Source organism: Lutra lutra, chromosome 4, assembly GCF_902655055.1.
Source record: "Lutra lutra chromosome 4, mLutLut1.2, whole genome shotgun sequence".
Taxonomy (NCBI): Eukaryota; Metazoa; Chordata; class Mammalia; order Carnivora; family Mustelidae; genus Lutra; species Lutra lutra.
In genome coordinates this window covers 107,615,260-107,641,282 of record NC_062281.1, presented here as the reverse complement: position 1 = coordinate 107,641,282, position 26,023 = coordinate 107,615,260, and the positions used below count along the sequence as shown (strand labels likewise).

Here is a 26,023-nt window from a genome sequence, read left to right as displayed (position 1 = left end):
GGGACTGGAGGACTTAACTCAGGGAACATCATTGACTGAAAACCCAAGTGTCAGGCCCCTCCCCCAGAAAACCAACCAGGAAAAAAAAAAAAAGGACTACAAGAGAACCACCACCACTATTTCATAGGACAACTTAAATTTTTAATTTGTTCCTACTATTCTGGCTCATTTTTTTATATAGATAATTTTTTAACCTATTTACCATCACAGCGAGCTGTCCAGTACATCAAATTTGATAATAACCTTCTAACCTGAACTTTTTGATACATACACCTGTGTTTTTCTTTTGAATTTCTATTTTTTGAATTTTTTAAGTTTAGTTTAGACTAGTTTATTCCTTTTTTATTTTTATTTTATAATATTCATATAGAGTTAAACTTCAAAGTAATCCCTTTTCCCCAATCAATACTACCCCTGTAGATAAACCAATTTTTAATCCCCCTTTAGCCTAGGAAAGTTGAGTCCTTTAACAAAGATATCAAGATACATCCAGGAAGAATCAAAACAAACTTCCTCACCCACACTGAGAATTTATAACCACACTCCCATCTTTTTCTTCCACCAGTGTTTCTGTGTTTTTGTGTTTTTCCTGATAGTATATAAATCTTACACTTGGGATACTTTTCAACAAGGTTCTTCCTTTATTTGCATATATTTTTTTTTTCTCTTGTTATATACTTTTATCAGTCTTTTTGTTTGTCTGTTTTGTTTGTTTCATAAATCTTACCTTGGGGCCCATTTGAGCTGAACCTTCTCTTTCTTCTTCCCTTTCTTTCCTGTCTCTCTCTCTCTCTCTCTCTTTTTTTTTTTTTCCTTTTCTTTTTTCTCTCATTTGGGTGGGGAATCCTGATTGCTCAGAAGTGTTCCAGGGTGCACCCAGACTGCACCATGGTCAATAAAACCAGCTACATCTGTTCAGTCATCTCTCACCAAAATGACTAGGAGGAGGAATGCCCAACAGAAGAAAAATACAGAGGATGGACCTTCTACAACAGAGCTAATGGCTATCAACATAGACAATATGTCGGAAAGAGAATTCAGGCTAACAATTATCCAGGCAATAGCTAGGTTGGAGAAAGCCATGGATGACCAAACGGAATTGATTAGGGCTGAGCTGAAAGCAACCACACAGGATGTTCACAATGTTAGGGCAGAGCTAAAAGCTACCAGGGCTGAGGTTCACAATGCTCTCAATGAGTTAATTAGTGATCAATTAGTGATCTGGAGGACAAACAGAGAGAAAGGATCAAGAGGAAGCCTGGAACAAACAGCTTAGAAACCATGAAAACAGAATCAGGGAAATAAATGACGCCATGAAACGTTCCAACGTCAGAATTATTGGAATCCCTGAAGGGGAGGAGAAAGAAAGAAGTCTAGAAGATGTAGTGGAACAAGTTCTTCATGAAAATTTTCCCAATCTCGTGAAATGAACCAGCGTTCATGTACTAGAGGCTGAACGGTCTCCACCCAAGATTATAGATTCCAGAAAAACATCAAGGCACCTGATAGTCAAATTGAGGAATCATAATTGTAGGTATAATCTCTTGAAAGCCGCTAGGACAAAGAGGTTCCTTACTTACAGAGGAAAGCCCATCAGAATAACGTCAGACCTGTCCACAGAGACCTGGCAAGCCAGACAGGGCTGGCAAGATATATTCAGGGCACTAAATGAGAAGAACATGCAGCCAAGAATACTTTATCCAGCAAGACTGACATTCAAAATGGATGGAGAGATAAAGAGTTTCCAAGACCGGCAAGGCTTAAAAGACTGTGCAACCACCAAGCCAACACTGCAGGAAATATTAAGGGGGGTTCTATAAGAGAGGAAAAATCCTAAGAATAGCATTGAACAGAAATATAGAGACAATCTACAGAAAGAAAGACTTCAAAGGTAACTCAAAGATGTCAATAAAAACGTACCTATCAATAATCACTCTCAATGTGAATGGCCTAAATGCGTCCATAAAATGGCACAGGGTTGCAAATTGGATAAAACGACAGGACCCATCCATATGTTGTCTACAAGAGACCCATTTTGAACCTAAAGATACACCCAGACTGAAAGTGAAGGGATGGAGAAACATCTTTCATGCCAATGGGCCTCAAAAGAAGGCCAGGGTAGTGATTCTCATATCAGATAAATTAGATTTTAAACTAAAGACTGTAGTCAGAGATACAGAAGGACACTACATCATTCTTAAAGGGACTATCCACCAAGATGATCTAACAATTGTAAATATCTATGCCCCCAATATGGGAGTAGCCAATTACATAAGAAAACTGTTAATCAAGATAAAGAGTCATATTGATATGAATACTTTAATAGTAGGAGATCTTAACACCCCTCTCTCAGAAATAGACAGATCATCGAAGCAGAAAATCAATAAAGAAACAAGAGCATTGAATGACACATTGGACCAGATGGACCTCATAGATATATACAGAACATTCCACCCTAAAACCACAGAATACTCATTCTTCTTAAGTGCACATGGAACCTTCTCTAGAATAGACCACATGCTGGGTCACAAATCAGGACTCAACCAATACCAAAAGACTGAGATTATTCCCTGCATATTCTCAGATCACAATGCTTTGAAACTGGAGCTCAATCACAAGGAAAAGTTCAGAAGGAACTCAAACACCTGGAAGCTAAAGACCACCTTGCTTAAGAATGCTTGGATCCACCAGGAGATCAAAGAAAAACTGAAACAATTCATGGAAACCATGAGAATGAAGACACTTTGGTCCAAAACCTATGGGATACAGCAAAGGTGGTCCTAAGGGGGAAATACATAGCCATCCAAGCCTCCCTTAAAAAAATTGAAAAATTGAAAATTGAAAAATCCAGAACACAGCAGCTGTCTCTACACCTTAAAGAACTGGAGAATCAACAACTCCACACATAAGAAGGGAAATAATCAAGATTAGAGCTGAGATCAATGAGGTAGAAACCAGAGATATGGTAGAACATATCAATGAAACTAGAAGCTGGTTTTTAGAAAGAATCAATAAGATCGATAAACCATTGGCCAAACTAATCCAAAAGAAAATAGAGAAAGCCCAAATTCATAAAATTATGAATGAAAAGGTAGAGATCACAACTAACACCAAGGAAGTAGAAACAATCATCAGAAGTTATTATCAACAGTTATATGCCAATAAGCTAAGCAACCTAGATGAAATGGATGCATTCCTGGAAAGCTATAAACTCCCAAAATTGAACCAGGAAGAAATTGACAACCAAAATAGACCGATATCTAGTAACGAGATTGAAGCAGTGATCAAAAACCTCCCAAAAAACAAGAGCCCAGGACCTAACGGATTCCCTGGGGAATTCTACCAAACTTTCAAAGAAGAAATAACACCTATTCTCCTGAAGCTGTTTCAAAAATTTGAAGCAGAAGGAAAACTTCCAGACTCTTTCTATGAAGCCAGCATTACCCTGATCCCCAAACCAGGCAAAGACCACACCAAAAAGGAGAATTTCAGACCAATATCACTGATGAATATGGATGCTAAGATTCTCAACAAGATCCTAGTAAACAGGATCCAACAGCACATTAAAAAGATTATCCACCATGACCAGGTGGGATTCATTCCTGGACTACAAGGATGGTTCAACATTCGCAAATCAATGTGATAGAACAAATTAATAAGAAAAGAGAGAAGAACCACATGGTCCTCTCAATTGATGCAGAAAAAGCATTTGACAAAATCCAACATCCGTTCCTGATTAAAACGCTTCAAAGTATAGGGATAGAGGGAACATTCCTGAACTTCATCAAATCTATCTATGAAAAACCCACAGCAGGGACACCTGGGTGGCTCAGTTGGTTAAGCAGCTGCCTTCGGCTCAGGTCATGATCCCAGCGTCCTGGGATCAAGTCCCACATCGGGCTCCTTGCTCATCAGGGAGCCTGCTTCTCCCTCTGCCTCTGCCTGCCATTCTTTCTGCCTGTGCTTGCTCTCTCTCCCTCTCTCTCTCTGACAAATAAATAAATAAAATCTTAAAAAAAAAAAAAACCCCACAGCAAATATCATCCTCAATGGGGAAAAGCTTGCAGCCTTCCCATTGAGATCAGGAACACGACAAGGATGCCTACTCTCACCACTCTTGTTCAACATAGTATTAGAAGTCCTAGCAACAGTAATCAAACAACAAAGAGAAATAAAAGGTATCCAAATTGGCAATGAAGAAGTCAAACTCTCTCTCTTCGCAGATGATATGATTCTTTATATGGAAAACCCAAAAGATTCGACCCCCAAACTACTAGAACTCATACAGCAATTCAGTAACGTGGCAGGATACAAAGTCAATGTACAGAAATCAGTGGCTTTCTTATACACTAACAATGAAAATACAGAAAGGGAAATTAGAGAATCAATTCCATTTACTATAGCACCAAGAACCATAAGATACCTGGGAATAAACCTAACCAAAGAGGTAAAAGATCTGTACTCGAGAAACTACAGAACACTCATGAAAGAAATTGAAGAAGACACAAAAAGATGGAAGACCATTCCATGCTCTTGGATCGGAAGAATAAACATTGTTAAAATATCTATACTGCTTAGAGCAATCTATACTTTTAATGCCATTCCAATCAAAATTCCCCCAGTATTCTTCAAAGAGCTGGAGCAAATAATCCAAAAATTTGTATGGAACCAGAAGAGACCCTGAATTGCTAAGGAAATGTTGAAAAACAAAAATAAAACTGGGGGCATCACGTTACCTGATTTCAAGCTTTACTACAAAGCTGTGCTCACCAAGACAGCATGGTACTGGCATAAAAACAGATACATAGACCAGTGGACCAGAGTAGAGAGCCCAGATATGGACCCTCAACTCTATGGTCTGTTAATCTTCGACAAAACAGGAAAAAATATACAGTGGAAAAAAGACAGTCTCTTCAATAAATGGTGCTGGGAAAACTGGGCAGCTATATGTAGAAGAATGAAACTCGACCACTCTCTTACACCATACACAAAGATAAACTCAAAATGGATAAAAGACCTCAATGTGAGACAGGAATCCATCAGAATCCTAGAGGAGAACATAGGCAGTAATCTCTTCGATATCAGCCACAGCAACTTCTTTCAAGATATGTCTCCAAAGGCAAAGGAAACAAAAGCCAAAATAAACTTTTGGGACTTCATCAAAATCAAAAACTTCTGCACAGCAAAGGAAACAGTCAAGAAAACAAAGAGGCAACCCACGGAATGGGAGAAGATATTTGCAAATGACAGTACAGACAAAAGATTGATACCCAGGATCTATAAAGAACTCCTCAAACTCAACACACACAAAACAGATAATCGTATCAAAAAATGGGCAGAAGATATGAACAGACACTTCTCCAATGAAGACATACAAATGGCTATCAGACACATGAAAAAATGTTCATCATCACTAGCCATCAGGGAGATTCAAATTAAAACCACATTGAGATATCACCTTACACCACTTAGAATGGCCAAAATTAGAAAGACAGGAAACAACATGTGTTGGAGGGGATGTAGAGAAAGGGGAACCCTCTTACACTGTTGGTGGGAATGCAAGTTGGTGCAGCCTCTTTGGAGAACAGTGTGGAGATTCCTCAAGAAATTAAAGATAGAACTTCCCTATGACCCTGCAATTGCACTACAGAGTATTTACCCCAAAGATACAGATGTAGTGAAAAGAAGGGCCATCTGTACCCCAATGTTTATAGCAGCAATGGCCATGGTTGCCAAACTGTGGAAAGAACCAAGATGCCCTTCAACAGACGTATGGATAAGGAAGATGTGGTCCATATACACTATGGAGTATTATGCTTCCATCAGACAGGATGAATACCCAACTTTTGTAGCCACATGGACGGGACTGGAAGAGATTATGCTGAGTGAAATAAGTCAAGCAGAGATAGTCAATTATCATATGGTTTCACTTATTTGTAGAGCATAACAAATAGCATGGAGGACATGGGGAGTTAGGAGATGGGGTTGGAGGAAATTGGAAGGGGAGGTGAACAATGAGAGACTATGGACTCTGAAAAACAATCTTATGGGTTTGAAGAGGTGGGGAGGTAGGAGGTTGGGGGAACCAGGTGGTGGGTATTAGAGAGGGCATGGGTTGCATGGAACACGGTGTGGTAGAAAAACAATGAATACTGTTATGCTGAAAATAAATTAAAAGAAATGATTAATAAAAAAAAAAAAACTGAAACAGAAACTAAAAAAAAAAAAGATGTCTACCTGCTTTGGAATCAGGGAGAGAGAAATGGGAAGAGGTAGGGAAGCCAGGAGAACTGCTAAACTAGGAATGAAATAAGGAGACATGGTTACTGACTCAACACTAACATTATAAATAGACTTTGAAGCAAGGCATGATCTTTAAAGTTTTTACCTGAAAAATGGACTTACTAAACTTGCTAATTGTGATATTAATATATTAGGGTAAAATTTAATGAGTTAACATGAAATTTACAAAAGAGAATTCCTCAAAATACAGCAATTGGGAAGGAGTTATTGTGCCCTTTCTGACCTAAGGAACTGTGGGGGAAAAAACAACTAGAAAAGACGGACTGATAAGTGTGTTTCTTCTCTCCACACTCTTGCTTTGGGTTGAAGGCAAGTTTTAGGTGAAATGAAGGGAATATAGAGGACATGAGATATTTGCATCAGTGTAATCTGAATCTATAAAGAAATAGCAATTCAATCTTAATAGTAACCTAGGATAGCCTGTTCATAATTATCTCAAAGTTAAGTCAGTAGTATAGGATAATTATGTAGCATGAAGGCAACTGTTAAGTCATTTTTAGGAGTCACTATCAAAATCTCCTTTGGCATGAATTAGACCCAAATTTTCCAAAATACTTCCAATTAATAATACAGAAAATAGCAGAAATTAAAACCACCAGAAGTGCTTGAGGCCAGCTAACACAAGGATCAAACGAAACAGCCTATGCTGGAAAACTGGAAGCAGTGACTGCCTGGAACATGAGAGAGAGCTGGTTAATGCCTTGAACACGTGTCAGCTAAAGCAAGACCAAGTCAGCCATGGATTATATTAGTCCTGCATAAAGACATGAGGCCGCAGATTTCACCATTCACAGATTCAGAGCAAACCGCTCCAAAGCCTTGTGATAGAGAGCATTTATATCTTAATGGTTACCAGTTCAGACAGTAGGTTAGACCAGTAACTACACAGCAGACATCAGGCAACATGAGGACTCTGTGAGGTTTGAGGTTCTCTTTCTTTCGCTGCTAATAGAACATAGAAGTCAATATGCCACAACACTGTGGAGAGGAGCAGAGAGAGATACAACTCAGAGAATAAACATTGCTTAGACCAACCTTTAAATGTGTTTCATGGAATAGAGTAAAATTTAGTATTCCTGCTGACCCCTCAGTTGACCTTGGAGATCAGGTCAGTTACACCTAATATAAAGGTGTTTTCATCTGCAGATGTAGTGCATCTTGAGTACATCTTTAACCCAATTATGTACCTGTTGATCTATATTTTCTCTCTATGCCACAGCTCAGATGTTCCAAACTAGATCTTTCACTGTCTTCCTCATGTACTCACTAATTATTTTTTACTTTTAATGGTATAGTACTTCCCTGATCTTTACTTATGCAAATCACCATATGTTCTTAACCATTAAGTTTAGGGTGTTTATCTTTCCTCTACAAAGACTTCACTCCTGACTTCAATCCATAAAAATTTTTCACTTCTCTAAAATACTATTTGTGATAATTATCACTCAGTTTAATATAAAATTACAAAAAGCAATGTATAATTCGTAGTTCTTTCTTTCTTTCCATTTATCTCATATAAAGTATATATAACCTAGTACCTGGGAAGGAAACAACAATTTTAGAAAGAAGTATTTTCTCTGAAAGGTGGTGTCCATTGTCCTGTCTTAGAGATTTTCTGAGTTTTCCATTGTGTCTGTTAGGCTCACTCTACCTAATTAGATACATATCTTTGTGTCCCATATATTTTCATGTGAAATTTTTACCTTATTTCACAGCCTTTTGGAGAACTGTGACATGTATAAAGCATATGAAAAGTCTCTAAAACTAGTAATTCCTACAAAACCTGACATGCTTTTAGATTTATTTACTATTTTAAATTAATATTGTCATTATGAACACTGAAAAGATTCATGCTATTTGATTATGCAACCATATCATAAAATTATTCCTTTGAAAATATTACAAACTAAGCAAAGGGAAAGATAATTATCAAATAATTGAAAAATTCAACAAATTAATAATTTTACTTCATCAACTTGATACCAAAGTAGTTAATACAAGCTTTTGCTTTATTGTCTCTCTGATGTATTGTTGGAGTGTTTAAGTATTATCTGGTTTCTTCTTTGTGTAACTGAAAAACCTACAACTGTGGTTAATTCACTGTCAATCTTGTGTGTTTCCGCACAATTAATCATAACAGCAGAGAAAATATGTGTGATTGAGAAGAGGCAGAAAATGAGGATAATGAAATTTATGATCCTTAAAATAATGCACACTTACCACATCAGTCTTTCTCCTATTTGTCTTATATTCACCTTGAAGAAAAAAATATAAAAGGATAATATCATTGTTTCATTCCATATACTCTCTTTCACCACATAGATGCACAGTACTAGTTGAAATTGCTTTATAATGTTTTACAAATATTCTTATTACTTTAACCCATCTTATCAGTCAGATGATGTTTTACAAATTAAAAACAGAATATATGTCTTTTAAATTCCTACCTTAACCACCTCATGTGGCAACTATGAATTTAAAAAAGTAAAAAGTTGATTGGCATGCTTTGATATGAGTCCTATTCCTTTTGGTTTCATTTCTAAACAATCACACAAATTTTCTTATTTTTCATAGACCTATCCCTAAGAGTAAATCTTGTGTGCTTCCTACGAATATATATTAAATTTGAATCTGCTTATATTACTATGCTGAAATATGTATTATTTAGTATCAATTAAAACTAAAAAAATTTTGATTTAGGCCCTATATAGGGATTTTAAGTTAGATGTCATTATAAAATCCAAGATAATTTGCCTTCTATTAGCATTTTCTCTTTTTTTTGCCACTTCCTTAAGTTTCATTATACATATATATATATAAAGATACATGACATAATATATATCTGGCTATATATGTATAATCTATGTGAATATATATTATTCTGTAGTTAGAAATATATGTATATAACTGCAGTTAGAAATTGCTCCCCTAAAACAAGGTCCCATGACTACCCAAGAAAAAAAGATAAGACCTAAAAAATATCTTTATATAGTCAAAAATGATATATTCTTTTATGGTATTTGGAGTTTTTTAAAATTGTTTTTATTAACATATAATGTATTATCTGCTTTAGGAGTACAGGTCTGTGAATCATCAGGCTTACACATTTCACAGCACTCACCATATCACATAACCCTCTCCAATGTCCATTACCCAACCACCCTATCCCTACCCTCCCACCACCCCCAACAACCCTCAGTTTGTTTTGTGAGATTAAGAGTCTCTTGTGGTTTGTCTCCCTCCTGATCCTATCTTGTTTCATTTTTTCCTTCCCTACCCCCGAAGCCCCCGATGTTGCCTCTCAAATTCTTCAGATCAGAGAGGTCATATGATAATTATCTTCCTCTGATTGACTTTTTCGCTCAACATAATACCTTCTAGTTCCATCCACGTCGTCGCAAATGGCAAGACTTCATTTCTTTTGATGGCTGCATAGTATTTCATTGTATATATATACCACATCTTCTTTATCCATTCATCTGTTAATGGACATCTAGGTTCTTTCCATAGTTTGGCTATTGTGGACATTGCTGCCATAAACATTCAGGTGCACATTTCCCTTTGTTCACTACACTTGTATCTTTAGGGCAAATACCCAGTAGTGCAATTGCTGGGTCATAGAGTAGCTCTATTTTCAACTTTTTGAGGAACCTCCGTGCTGTTTTCCAGAGTAGCTACACCAGCTTGCACTCCAATCTTTTATTGTATTTGTTAAACTTAATATGTCTCTTGGCATTTTAACAGCAAACTAGAAAGATAATTAAAGTAATATCACTTGATGAGTTTGTTTTTCCCCCTTTGGCAATGAGAACAAATATTTAAAATATGTTTTCTTAAGGAAGAACTATAAACATTATTTTAAATAAAATCTCAATATTTTAAATACATCTGAGATGTTCTAGTTAAAAAGATTAGTTCATCATAGTTGCACATGTTCATTTACCCACACAATAATTTTTAAGAAATATGATTAGAATTTTCCCAGCATAAATTATTTGTACTCATCTCATTACTTATTGCTTTTGGTGGCTGACATATCTCAATAAATCAATAGTTATGTAGCTCTAAAATTTCTAATGTTCTGATTGCATGCAGAAGATTAATATATTTTGATTTATATATAATATTTAGATTAAATATAAAACATCTTGATTAGATATGTTTTATTAAAATAAGATGGGAAATATTAATAAGGATGCTTAAGGAAATGCATTTCAAAAGCATGCTCACTGACATTTAAAAAAGATGTTTCCTAATATAAACACAAATAGCAGAGAATTTTAAATGCCTTTTTGGAAAGCAATACTAATAATTTGAACTTTAATTTCCTACTCTTCACCTCTTGGGCTCAGGCTTTTCATGGAGAATACAGAGTTGACTTGAGAAAACAAGAATTAATCCAAGTATAAAATATGTAGAGTTGCGGGGGCGCCTGGGTGTCTCAGTGGGTTAGGACGCTGCCTTCGGCTCAGGTCATGATCCCAGGTCCTGGGTTTGAGCCCCACATCGGGCTTTCTGCTCAGCGGGGAGCCTGCTTCCTCCTCTCTCTCTGCCTGCCTCTCTGCTTACTTGTGATTTCTCTCTGTCAAATAAATAAATAAAATCTTTAAAAAAAAAAATAAAATAAAATAAAATATGTAGAGTTGCTTTGTTGTTTCTATTTTTTTTTATTATGTAAAAACCAAACATCTTGGAAAACTAGGACAGGATGAGTCCCTGCATAATAATTTTTGGGAGTATAAAATATTTCCTGACCAAATTTGAATTATGTATTAGAAACTTTTATTTAGCCCTTAGCTACCCATTCAAGACCTTTCCCTAGAAGTAGTGCTAGAAATAATCAGAGATACAAGATAAGGTTTGCTTCAAAGGCTGTTCATCAGAGTGATATTTATGTGAATGAAAATTATAAAGGAAAAATAAAACTAATGGTGAGCAATGTGGAAGTGTTTGGCTAATGCACTGCATATATGAATAGTTATATATTAAGTAGAAATCACATTTTGGTTAATATTTAATGCTAAGTAAAATATTGAAGACATAAATCAGATGAAAATGCAAAGATATAAAGCTATATATGTCATCTTATTCTCAATTATGTAAATATAAATTTATGTATATAAGCATAAACACATACCTATACACATGCATATACATATATATACACATACATATGCATTAATGAAAAACAGTTCTTGGAAAGAAATATACAAAATATTAATAGCAGAGTCAAGATGGCTCTTTAAATGTAAGATAATCAAATGTATTAAGTACTCCCTATATAGCCAATAAGCAAATCCACACTGTTTAGAAACTTCTCCCATCCTGTCTATTCCTGTAGTTCAATTTACATTCTTTAGCTATTTGTAAAGGACGCTTTAAAAATGCTCACTGCTTTAAATTCATTTCTACTACTAAATTCATTTCTACTACTAACCTAGAAATTGAGGTTAAAGGAACTTAAATGTGAAAATATAATAAGACCTATGTGATGGGGAATTTTAATTTGAAAATGAGATAACCACTAATTGGATTCAGAGTTTGGAAAAAATTTATAAGACTTACTTGTTAGAAATTAATTGATGAAGAAATTCACAGGACAGTAGCTACCGTAAAAAAATAGATGAACTGAGGCATAAACAAAAACTTTGGCCTTGTGGAAAAATGATTCTGAGAATAGATTATAACTTTTGTATTTGAAGGTATGCAGTGGACCAGAGGATGGACTGTAATGGCACTCATCAGTATGTAAAGAAGCACACTGGAAGAACAGACTTCCTGAATTACTATGGAGAAGGTGTCGGATAAGGAAAGTTCCAGAAAAAAAAAAAAACAGCTAATACTTAATTATTCGTAAACTATAAAGCCTTCATATATCTATATATTACACATTTTATGTTTTTTTCAATTTGTTTATTTTCAATTCTATGTCTCACTGATCCAAATTAAGGCATCTAGAAACTGTGGATATAGACATATCCATATAATGTTTGATTTGATATATATGCTGTTCATAGCATAGAATGGCAAAAGAGTAGAAGGAGTCATAGGAAGTTTGGGGAAGGAGATTAAAGATTTTCTGTTTCTTCTGATTCTTTTATTTTTTTAAGATTTTATTTATTTATTTGACAGAGAGAGACACGGCGAGGGAGGAACACAAGCAGGGGGAGTGGGAGAGGGGGGAAGCAGGCTTCCCACTGAGGAGGGCACCAGATGCCAGGCTCCATACCAGGGTCCTGGGATCATGAGCTGAGCTGAAGGCAGTTGCTTAATGACTGAGGCACCCAGATGCCCCTCTTCTGATTCTTTTAAAGGTACACAAAAGGAAACCGAATGCATAAAAATGTGCTGAGAAAAAAGAAATCCCTAAAGTGGTTTAATAAAAAAAAAAAGTTTCCCCACAAACACACTACTCCTGTATCTCAATCCTTAACATAGATAACTGTATGATAACTGTATAGCATAGATAACTGTATGCTCATTTAGTCATCTTTGCAATCATTTTTTTAGCTAAATATGTGTTTGTTTTTGAAAAACTATTCAGAAGTACAGATGTTAGACTTAGCAGGAAACCAAAGCATCTATTATAAATATGTTCAAAGTACAAGTAATAGAGTACTGTGTAGTACTAAGTTCTATAAATATATTCAAAGAAAACCGTGTTTAAGATTTAAAGGAAAGTTTGATGACAGTGACTCAAGAAATTAATGAAGGCAGCAAGAGATAAAAATTATGTTCAAAAGAACCAAATGAAAATCCTAAAGTTGCAAAGTTCAATACCTAAAGTAAAAAAAAAAAATTCACCGGAAGGGCTCAACTGCAGGTTTCAGCTGGCAGAAGAAATAATGAGTAAACTTGAGGATAGCCCAGAAGCAGTTAGGTAATCTGAAGAAGAGCGAAAAAATGAAGATGAATAGTTTCTCGGAGAACTTCGGGACACCAGGAAGCATGGCAACACACCCATGATGAACTAAACTAGAAGAGAAGAGAGAGAAGTGCAGAAAAATACTTGGAGAAATGATGACTGAAACTTTCTAAATTTGAAAAAACCTTAATGTACACATCTAAGAAAATCACCAAACACTGTAAAGGATAATATAACAGATCTGCACCTAGACAACACAAAGTGTTGAAAGAGACAAACAGAAAATCTTGGAAGTAACAAGAGCAAAACAATTTGTGCAGCAAAGCCCAGTAAGATTAGCAGCTCACTTATCAGAAATATCATGGGGGGCACCTGGGTGGCTCAGTGGGTTAAAGTCTCTGCCTTTGGCTCAGGTCATGATCTCAGGGTCCTGATATCAAGCCCCAAATTGGGCTCTCTGCTCAGCAGGGAGCCTGCTTCCCTCTCTCTCTCTGCCTGCCTCTCTGCCTACTTGTGATCTCTGACTATCAAATAAATAAATAAAATCTTAAAAAAAAAAAAAAAGAAATATCATGGAACTTCTTTAAGGCCTCATATTAACAAATAGTAAACTAGGCATACAGATCCTGCGGTCTTCATTGAGGGTAGATAAACATAGCTCTTCTGGAGTTCCGTGTAAAAATGCCTCACTTTCTTGGTCTTTGAAACCAAGTCTATATAAGAAGAGTGAGTTGTCTGCATTTGGGTGTGAGCCAAAACTTGAGAAAATAAACAATCCAAGAGTTAAGTGAGAATATCAAGGTTGGTAACCCAAACAATATGGCTTGAATGGAGCTGGTGAGCCAGAGTACCAGGTACTATCAAAAAAGCAGTCAAAGTGCTAGGAATGTAATCAAGCTTTTTAAAATGACAGTTTTGAAAATATAGTGAGCAGATGTAGACCAAGAGAGAATAAATAGATTTCTTTTTTAAAAGATTTTTAAAACTTATTTTTTGGGAGGAGCAGCAGAGGGAGAGGGGAAGCAGATGCCCCACTGAGCACGGAGCCCAAAACGGGGCTCCATCTCAAGACCCTGAGATCATGACCTCATCTAAAATCAGGAGTAGAATGCTTAACTGACTGAGCTACCCAGGTACCCCAAGGGTAGGTAGATTTCTAACTCAAGAAGTTTGGGTAGACTTAAATCAATTGTAAAAGGTTTACTGCAGATCTTGTGTCTATATGTAAGTACTTCTGTAGGCTGTAAAGATGTGAGAGAGTAAAATAATTTGTTGGAAGAAAACCATGAGAGAAGTAGAAGGAATTCAGCACAGGTGCAGGAATCACGTGGAACGACACAAGAGACATTTTCAGTCCTAGAAGCAGTATGGACTATATAGCTCTTTGTTAAAGTTGGTTAAGAAAGAAGTAAAGAAACAAGAAAAATTTAGCCATTTCTTAAGAGAAAGGTGATGCACTCGCCTTCAGCATAAAAATAACTCTGTATTAATCTAAATTTTTTTTGATTATATGGAAATGTATTTCTTGAGAGTAAGAATCTGAGATAATGAAAATCTGGCATCTGGTATTATGATTCGTAATACCTCCCAAAATGTGCTTTAATGGCTGAAAATTTCCCTCTGTGTCTTACTGTTACTTAAATTACATTGTCCATTAGGGAAACTGTGGTCATTTACATACGGTCCACATTCAGATAAACCCAAATTGTATTCTTTGACCTAGAAGTTTTAAATATATCATTAGGGTAGACTTGTACTTTTGAAGTTGTAATAGGTAAGCAGGGGGAAGACTGCTGTCAGATCAAAATCATTCCTTGGACAAATCCAATCTGTGACACATGTAAAGCCCAAGTGCCAGATACGGGTCTTGAACATTGAGATGTACACTTTGCATTTTTGCCATCTCATTATTTTGACAGGGTGTCTGGGAGAGCTGGGATACACCAGCTGTAACACGAATTGTGAATGTCAGCACTGTAAGCACCCAAACACGTAACTCTAGAAAACTGTTTTGGATTGTATTAGTCTGAGAATTCTAGCAGGTTATGACTCATCAAGTAAAGTTTGCCATGTAAGTAAGGAAAACAAGGCACCAGAATGATTTTGTTATTTTGGGGTGGCTCTCACTGTAAGCTTTATGACTACTCATAATTAAATACTTATGTGTAATTTCTGTGTGTGTATACATACGTGCATATATACATAAATATATACCTATATAATATTCATATATTCATGCGTAACACATAAAGTAACCACATAGCAGGCTTGACATTGAGTAACTGAACACCTGTGAGCATGTTGTGAGTTTTAGATTTCAGCCCCATAGTAACTGGTATTTTGCATCCGTGTTCTTTGCTGCAAACAGTACGGGGACTATTAAAATTATAGGGTGATGAATTCCTTTTGGTTTCTCTCCAAAGGAGGAGGTATGCCTCCTCTCCTTCCTGCTGCTTCCTGACATCTCCAGATGACAGTGGCCAAGTGCTGGCTCCCTTGCCCCTCTCCATCCAAGCTAGCTGTCCTCACAGAAGATAGTTTTAGTCTTTTATCTTAATTCAACTGATATTAATTTGGTTAAACATGTCTGCACATTAAATAAAATGAAGGCCATTACACACATTTTCGTAGGACCAGCCTCACTGACATAATCACAGTGAAGAACATCTGTATTCATGGAAAGAGTGAATATCTTTATAGAAACATTTCAAGTCACCAGTCAGGCAGTCCAGGGAGACAGTGTAATCTGCATTGGAGCAGAAGGGCAGAAGTCTGGATCTGACTTTTTTACCCATGTATAACAGCACCTGTTTCACCTATATGCAGAACATTCTCTGGGTAAAAGTATCCTTCCCAGTTATGACATAGCACTGTATTCCCTTTATGTTCATCTGACTTTGTTTCTTTGTTACATTTTTCTTGAAAAGTTGCCCCCAGGGTTTATAAGCAACTCCTCCTTGGTGAAGTCTTTTCTCCACTTTACTCCGCTTTCCCAAGTTGGGAAACCTGGCTTTTCCAATTCCCCAGTAGGGCCTTTGGCTTCTTCTGTTTTGCGGTCCATCACTTAGCAGGGTGCTGGCCACAGGGTGTGCTCTGCAAGTATCTGGTCAATAAAAACAGAAAACTTACATCAGCGACTGATACTTTTAGAAATACTTTTTAAAACCTCTGAAGAACATGTATATATAACTTTGTGAGGAGCTCAGCTGAACTGGAAAGTGCTAAATTTTCAGGTGTTCAAGTAGCTGATCGAAGCAACAAATCCAAAATAAAAGTAACAATCAAACCTTTAATAACTTACTGTGATTGCTGAAACAAAAGCTAAAACCAGAGATTGTGCCTACTTGCCCCATCCATCTCCCCCATCCCTGTGAACTTGAACTGGGGTACAGGTGAGGGTCAGGGGGAATCAGCACAGATGTAGGGGTCCTCTCACTGCCCAGGGAATTCTGAACAAGACTCCTACAACTTTATGGACCCTGAGACAGCAGAGGGGTGGGTAAGGAACAGGAACAGGACAGGGCTTGGAGAGGGAAAGTACTCAGTACTGAATTAGAGAGGAGAAAAGTATCTTCAATATTTTCCCCTCTCCCCCTTACTTCATAAGGAGACCTCTGGAGGTCCCAGATAATGAGACATAGCAACAAAAGTGCATAGGCAAAGAGTGCAAATATGTGGATATGCAAATTCACAGAAAGGACTGTGTCCTTGACTGTGACTTTCTGGTGTGAGGATGTACAGCTTTTCCCCATGAAGCCTGCTAGTAAAGCCTCTGTACTAGTCTAGTGTCAGGCCTGAAAAATCACACAGAGAATTTTTAACTAGGTTATCGGGCTCCTTACACTCAAAGTGAACTATTGAAATCCACATAATTTTTTCACAGCCTGTGTGGGGTTGTTCTTTGTTTGGGGCTTATTAATCTGAGTTTTATTTGTCTTGAAACTTTCTTCTGGATAGAAAAAATTATAATACACAGTGTTGACTATGGACATGTTCTCTACAAACGCACAAGAAGACATGCATCATTCTAATTAACAATGTGTATGTTTCTCCTTTATGAAACAACTTATATAATAGAATCCAGAATCTTTTACGATACTTTAAGGAAACAGGGAAAACCTTGCTTAATAGAATTGCAACATTCAGTGTTCTGTAGCAAGCCATTTTCTCTTTCAGTGCTCCTTATGTATATTAAAACACAAGCAAAGTATTTATCTAAGCTTGATGCCTCTCCTGATAATCTCTTCTCCCTAATTTTGAGAATAAAATATATTTTCTCTTTACAAGTTAATTATATAGAAAAATAGTACTGCAGCCCTGAAGACTAGAAGAAAGTAATTAGACAGACATGTACTGCTTTAAATATTTTGAGACCTATCTGGGATAAGTGATAGCTTAGTCACTCTTCACACTTCTCTGACACTCAGGATGATACTTAGTTTGCACCTAACAAACAGTCAAGAATGCATAAATGAATGGATGAGCTCCCTCGTTTTGCTGGGTTGCAAGCCCATCATGAATCTCTCCAGGGAATGACTTTGCTCTGACATCCAGTGCTGTTATCACACAATTCTGCATGTTCTTCTCCCATTTTCTGTCCAGGTTGTAGTTGCAAATACAATATCCTGTAAAAAGGAGGGAAAACAAAAAACAAACAAACAAACAAAAAAACTTTGGCAGTTATACAAAAAGCTGAGGGTGTTTCTACTTAGGAGGAAGCTATTTTATATTTGTTAAAAGCATGTATATAGAGGAAGAGAGATCTAGATTTGAGTTTCAGCTGTACCATTTCAGTTTTGCTACCAAAAAAACCCAAAAAACAAAAAACAAAAAAGTGCAAAAAAAAAAAAGGTAAACCACATATTTTTCTCTCCTCAAATGTTTTTGAGATGATTAAATAAATAATGAAAACAGACCCTCTGGTGAACTCAGAATTATAACTACTAGAATTCAGCATGATACACTCTAGTCAAAACCCCAGTATGTACAGCATAGTGACTGTAGTTAAAAATGCTTCATTTTGTACTTGAAATTTGCTAAGGGAGTAGATCTTAAGCATTTTCACAGTACAACAAGGTAACTATGTGAGGTAATGGACATGTTCATTACCTTTTGTTGATCATTTCACAATGAGCATGCAATATGTCAAATTATCCCATGTATGTATTAAATATATACAAATTTATTTGTCAATTACACCTCAAAAAAGTGAGGGGAAAAAAATAAGGGAAATTGATGTGCGGTATATTGGAACTCTCCCACCTCCACTTCTGTGCTGATTCACCTGACCCTTGACTAGTGCACAGTTCCACGGGGTGAAATGGCACAGGATGACTCTGTTCTTCCTTTGGTTTTGGGTCTTGCTTATACCATGGCAGAAAGTGAGTAGTCATACCTCTCATCTTTGGCTTGTTGCTTTAACTGACTACTCTGTTGCCTGGCAGCTCAGCTGAGCTCCTGACAATCAGAATTGGAATTGAAAACCTCCTTTGTGCCAAGTCAGGAAATATTTTATCTCATTTGAAACACATCTTCTTACAGAATAAGCAAGATTACCCTCCTTTCGTTTTATTTTACAGTTGAATCTACTCAACACCACAGGATACCCCCCAAATCCAGAGTACCTGACCAGTGTTGGTTTGGAGACTGTGTCTGTATCTCCCTAAATGGTAGCATTATAGACCCCATAATCCTAGGCAGTGGGCACAGCTTCCTTCGGCCTCATGTTATTGGTAAGGAGTCCTGTCCCAATTTCTTGCAGTGAACATTCATCACATGTTTGCTTTTCTTATTTCTTTTACCGTGACGTCAACTAGCTCTTAGCTACCTGTGTTTGCTTTGCTGCTTCAAGCTTCATTCTACCCTATTTTGTTTGTTTCGTTTTTGGTGAAGATCTTTTTTCTTGATTTTGAAAATGGTTATGTCTTTTTTATTTTGTCTTTATAGTTTGGTTTCCCTTGGAACATATTTATACCTATTTGTCAGTAATTTTTGTTGTTTTTATCTTTTGGTATTTAACAATGGTGACTTTTGGGCTACAGTTATCAGAACTACAATCTCCATGTAATTAAAGTGTTGTTGAATTGAGAATTAGAAGCAAACATATATTTTACTCATAATTTTTAATGAAGAATAATATTTTTTGTCTAAAACAATTATTTTTTTTAAGTTGCAGTATAATTAACGTACGATACCAGATTTATTTCAGGTGTATATCATAGTGATTTGATGTATTTATGTATTACAAAATGATTCCCATAAGAGTCTAGTTACCATCTGTGGCCATGCAAAGTTATTATAATATTATTAACTACAGTCCTTATGCTATACATGATAGCACCATGATTTATTTATTTTACAACTAGAAGTTTGTACCCCTTAATCCCTTTCAGCACCCCAACTGCTCTCCACTCTGGTAACCAAGAGTTTCCTTTATCTATGAATCTGTTTCTGTTTTGTTTATTTTCTTTATCCATTCAGTCTTTCAGGACACACTGAGCTTGCTTCCATATTTTGGCTATTGTAAATAATGCTGCAATGAACATAGGGGTGCATATATTTCCTCAAATTGGTGTTTTCTTTTTTTTTTTTTTGGCTAAGTACCCTGAGGAGCAATTGCTGGATCAAATGTTAGCTCTATTTGTAATTTTTTAAGGAACTTCCGTACTGTTTTCCATAGTGTCTGCACCAATTTACATTCTCACCAACAGAGCATGAGGATTCCCTTTTATCCACACCCTGGCCAACACTTGTTATTTCTTATTCTTCTTGATAATAGCCATTCTGACAGGTGTGAGATGATACCTCATGGTGGTTTTGATTTCCATTTTCCTGATAATGAATGACATTGAGCATCTTTTCATGTGCCTGTTGGACACCTCTATGTCTTTTGGAAAAAAATGTCTATTGAAATCAGCTTGTTTGGGTTTTTTGATATTAAGTTGTGTAATTCTTTACATATTTTGGGTGCTAACCCCTTTTGGTATATATTATTTGCAAATATCTTCTTCTGTTCAGTAGGTTGCCTTTCCATTTTGTTGATGGTTTCCTTCACTGTGCAAAAGCTTTTCAGTTTGATATAATTTCATTATAAAAGCTAAAGTAGCTTTTGTTGTCTTTGCTTCAGGAGACTAGTCCAAAAAACTATTGCTAAGACCAATGTCAGAGAGCTCATTGCTTATGTTTTCTTTTTTTTTTTATTTTTTATTTTTTTTTAAAGATTTTATTTATTTATTTGACAGAGAGAGATCACAAGTAGACAGAGAGGCAGGCAGAGAGAGAGAGAGAGAGGGAAGCAGGCTCCCTGCTGAGCAGAGAGCCCGATGCGGGACTCGATCCCAGGACCCTGAGATCACGACCTGAGCCGAAGGCAGCGGCTTAACCCACTGAGCCACCCAGGCGCCCGCTTATGTTTTCTTTTAAGAATTAAATGATTTCTGGTCTTACATCAAGTCTTTTACCCATTTATTTTTGTATGTGGTATAAGAAAGCAGTCCAGTTTTTTTTTTTTTTTAACGTGTAGCTGTTCCGTTTTCCCAACACCGTTAATTAAAGAAACTATTCTTTTTCCATCTTATATTCTTGCCTCCTCCGTTGTAGATTAGTTGAGTGTATATGTGTGGTTTTATTCCTGGGCTCTCTAGTCTATGTGTCTATTTTGTGGCAGTACCGCACTGTTTTGATTACTATATCTTTGTAGTATAGTTTGAAATCAGGGAGCGTGATACCTCCTGCTTTGTTCTTCATTTTCAGGATTGCTCTGACACTTTTGCCTTTTTTCTTTTGTATAACTATAAATGTCAATTTTCAATACTACCTACCTACATTTTTTTCAGTCCTACCCATATACATTTCAAATAAATTAATGTAAAAATATACCTTTTTAGGTTTTGTATCTTTAATAGCTTGATAACAAAGAAGAATCTTTTGAGGAAAAAGGGAATTTTATAATCAGAAGGAAACTTTACATATGTTATGGTAATAAGAACTACCTAAGGAATTTTTTTAAATCTAATTTCTGCTCATTCCATCCTATTAATTCTCATTTTCCTAGGGTTCATTGGTCTCTGGTACATTTCAGTCAAGTTCATTACCAACTAAATATGACTATAAGAATGTAAATTAGAGGGATGCTTGGGTGGCTCAGTCGGTTAAGCCACTGACTTCAGCTCAGGTCATGATCCCAGGGTCCTGGGATGGAGTCCCACATGGGGAAAAAAAAAATCCTTGCTCAGCAGGGAGCCTGCTTCTCCCTCTGCCTGCTCTGCCTGCCACTCTCCCTGCTTGTGTTCTCTCTCTCTCTCTGACAAATAAATAAATAATATATTTTTTAAAAGAAAAAAAAAGGAATATAAATTAGAGGAGAAAATACACAACTCTAGCTTTAGATTTCAATGCTACACATTATTTTAAATCCCCAGAGAGATTAAAATACATGTATAAAGGATTGTAACTCTTATGTTTTTGAACTCAGTTTTTAAATATTGTTCTGTGAGATATTTAGGCAGAGATAATAAAAATAAGTTAACTTTCAAAAATTCCTAGGACACTATGCTCAATGAGAGAAATCAGACATGAAAAATACATATTTCATGATTTTATTTATATGAGCTAACCAGGAAAGGCAAATCCTTATAGATATAGAAAGTGCCCCGTAACCAAGGATGAGGGGTGGAAATGACTAACTAGGCATAAGATTTCTTTTTAAGATGATGGGAATGTTCTAAAATTTGATTTTGATAATATGCGACCATGCCTTTAGAATTCTATAAATATGCCAGATTCATTGAATTGTTGAAACATGGCTATTTTGATTAAAAAAAAAATCGATAGAAAATAGTTTAACATAAAAAGAAAACACATGCTTTATGGCTTTAGAGTGAGAGGGACTTGGGTTCAAGTCACAGCTGCCCCATCAGTTGGCTATCTAACCTTGAGCAATTTATATCTCTTCTCTGCACCTTAGTTTTCTCATCTCTAAAATGGAGGTAATAGTACCTTCCCTGTAATGATGAATTATAGCCCATAGAGATAAGGAAGGTAAATATATTGTATCTTTTCTTCTAGCATTCAGTTAATCATATACGATCTGCTTGAGATATTTGGCATATCTCTCTCTAGGAAGGTAAGACTGGCCTCTTGAACCCAATCAGTTTTTTGTTCGTTTGTTTGTTTTCTGTAATAAACATGAAGAGCTAGATCTAACTCTCCCTGTCAAATCTACATATTTTCCTCGGTTTGCATCAGAAAGTTGCCAGCATTGTTTTCTCAGTTTAAAAAAAAGAAAAAAAGAAAAGGAAAGAAAGTTCTTCTGCCCTATGAGGATGGAGATTGCACGCCAGACTGAATATTAATACCAGAAGGGTTGAGTTTTAATGCTGTTGTCCTTGTTGGCTACTGTTGAAATCTTACTTACAGAAAGTAGACAGCCATAGTATCCTATTAAAACTTAGCTACAAGTTGAACAGCCTAATGCCTCCTACTCACCTCTTTGTGAATACATTTGATGTAAGGGCTCCCTGAGAAATGAAAAGTGCTGAGGCTCTAATTTAAAAATTTTGTTTCTCTTGGGCTAACAGGCACTACAGTTAATTTCAACTGTTGGCAGTAAACAACTCCAATGTGAGGGCTATTAAGCAGCAATCATTTTAAGAAAGCTTCCAGGGTGACAAAGCACATGGTGCCAGCGACTCATTGAAATGACGGAAGCCACAAATACTAAGAAAGCCCAACTGAGCTCCATGGATTAATGAGATATAATCATGCAGTTCAGAGAACCAAAACTTCATAGCCTGTTTTACTGGATGTGATTTTGTTAAGTGTGCCATTAAATTTGAAAGCAAGGCATTAGCTCGTCTTTGTCCCTGTATCTACGTGTTTCTGAATTAAAAAATAAAAAACATATTCAGTTGTAAACTCTCAGGATGTTCTAAAGTGAAAAAAGTGATACTCTTTTCCCTTGATGTTTCCACTACTGTTTCTCTTATAAAAACCCAAAGCGATTTTGTAATACAGACACTAAATTGATTCAGATATGGTAATGCTGCATTTCAATACTTTTTATCTTTTGTATACTCAGAAATACTAAAAATCAAACACTTCTAAGCACTTTTTTCCCCCTATTCCCCCAACGATACTTTAAACTGTTTGGTGGTTTCTAGGCAAGGTAATGTGGCTGCTTTGTGCCATAGCCTTAGGCTGCAAATGCTCTGAGTCCTCCGATTCTGTCCTTCAAAATTGTTCAAACTGTCTCAGTGCTTTGTTGAGCAGCAGCACTGACTCTCACATTCAGGCTCAACCATGTGAGCATCTCCAATAATTAGCAATCTTTCAACTTTTAAATAGCACATTGCCAACAACACTTATGAAATGCAGATCTTATTTTGGGTTACGTACAAACACTTCTACTTTTCCAATGAGTCAGAATGAGTCAGAATCCAAATAACAGATAGTAAGACAAAAAATAAAGTCAAAACTGAACTCCTGGCCTCAGGGATTATGTATAATATTGATTATATGTTCATATTATCCTAGCAGTAACTGGCATCAGTTTGATAAATTGAAATTATCTACATTTGATCCTTATTGAGTTATTTTTCTGAACATGTTGTGCAGAGTTCAGTTTTTGGAATATGGTACTGGAGTATTATCTTTTGGATTTTTCTATTTTTGGAACCATGTAGTATACTGGGTTTGCATATATACCTTAGAATAAACACATAAGTCATAAGAAGGAGTGCCTCTAATTATGGGTGTGCCTAAGATGGTGACCGTGAAGATGATAATGAAGATGTATGGTTTATTTTTAATTATATTTTAGAAGACTATTTTTTAGAGCAGTTTTAGGTTTGTAACAAAATTAAGAGGAAGGTATTGAAATTTCCTATATAACCTCTACCCGCCGTGCATGCGCAGCCTCCCCCCTTACCAACACCACTTACCAGAATGGTACATTTTTTTTACCAAGGATAAACCTACATTGATACATCATAATCACACAAAATCTCTAGTTTACCTTAGGGTTCGCTCTTGGTGTTATATAGTCTTGAACTGAACAAATGTATAATGAAAAGTCATAATTTTTATAGAGAGTATTTTCACTGCCTTAAAAATCCTGTTCTCTGTCTATTCACTTTCCACCCTCACACCCGATGTTTACTTTTTATCAGACTGCAAACTATGACTTTTCCGTGAACGATGATATATAGACCTTACAGCAAACTCTCTATTACAGTTCGTTGGGCATATTCTTTCTTTTGGAAGTTTTGCACTGGTTTGGGGTAGACTGCAGAAATGGGTGATAAAAACTAGTCTGGCAGTCACCAGACACTGTGTTCTGTTTACATTTTTTCTGTGTACAAAGCTAGGAATTAAATCATGCATATTAGGAAAAATAATAAATAAGAAGCAAAAGTATAATGCTGAAAGAGAAAAAGCCTGGGTTTTGGATTTTTAATGATTTTCTAGTTCTTGTCATTTGTGAGGCTCTATTGTATTTGAATTACAGCGATATTTCAGCATGTTTCCTTTCACTTGTTTGAATTCCATTATTTGCAGTCCTCAAAACCTTACCTGAAGCTAATATTTTGATTATAAAATGTATGCACACACATGTACATAAATCGGACATTCTACCCTCATTTTAAATGACTGAGATTTGTATTCCAAAGTAGGCTGCAGTTAATTAGTCAAGCCAAGAACTGTATAAAGACAACAACAGCAACAGAATCAGAATGGTCAATATATCTAGAATGTTTGCACCATCCATTTGTTATTGCCTTTGGGATGTTGAATTAGAAATTCACCACCTTTTTTATGCCAGTTTCCTAAACTATCCAGGCAGATATCGAGTTATGTAGTAGTTTCAATTGTGTGTAGACCTGTCAGAGAGTTATACAGAGGAATCTTAAGGATTGGGGCTGAAGGGGCCAGGTGGGTAAAAAGAGTGAATGGACGGGGCCCTTCTGTCATCTGAAGGGCCCGGCTTTCATGCATACACATACCCTCACACAGACTTAGGATACTTGCACATAAACATGTATTTGTTAATTCTGTGTGAAAATGAGTGATTCCCCTGCTTGACCTTGTAATCTTTAAAAATATGTTCTGTTATTAGCATTCTGTGATTTTCTAAAATACAAGTAAGTGCAGCACTCATATAACCCATACGACTGAGAAGAAAATTGTTAAGGAACTAAACCAAGGCCAGTCTTCACCAGTGGGACTCTTTTAAGTCTAAATCATTTTGCTTCAGTTAGGAGCAGGCTTTGAAATTAGAGAGACACATCCAGGAATAGCTGGAGGCTTGTCCAGGTCTTGAAGAAGTGTAAACCATCTAAGACCTGTGACCAGGAGTAGTTCTGAAAATAAAAAATGCTCTTTTTTTTTTTTTTTTTGGCTTTAATTGACTTCAATGCATTTGTCTTCCAACTAAGACCTAGAGTTGTTTCCTAACCATGAAAAGATACCATTAACTTTTTTTTCCATATGTTTTAAAAGGTAATACAAGCAGTGACAAAATAAAGAATAGCAGCTGAAGAGAGTATCTTGCAGTAAGATAGCAAGTGTTTCTGTAAAATAATTAGACACTGAACAAATAGCTAAATGTCTTTTCTCCCTTTCAAACTTCATACTATTAAAAAATACTTACTACAATTACAACAATGAGAATAGTATAGGCCATTAAGAGAATGAGTTTTTTATTGGCAAAGAAAAAAAGATAATATGGGGAGATAACATCATGAAAGACAACAGATAGAAAGCCCCAGGAATGAGTCCCTTCACCAAAACTGGCCACAACTGTCTAAAGAGAATTGAGAGAATGGGAAAACAAGCCACAGACTGGGAGAAAATATT

At 36.2% G+C, this 26,023-nt stretch overlaps 1 long non-coding RNA gene across 1 annotated transcript in view; it reads left to right on the top strand.

The window, feature by feature from the left end:
- LOC125096789 (uncharacterized) overlaps positions 1-26,023 on the top strand; it is a 79,407-nt gene that overhangs the window by 29,517 nt on the left and 23,867 nt on the right. The gene's annotated exons all lie outside the window — the stretch shown is intronic.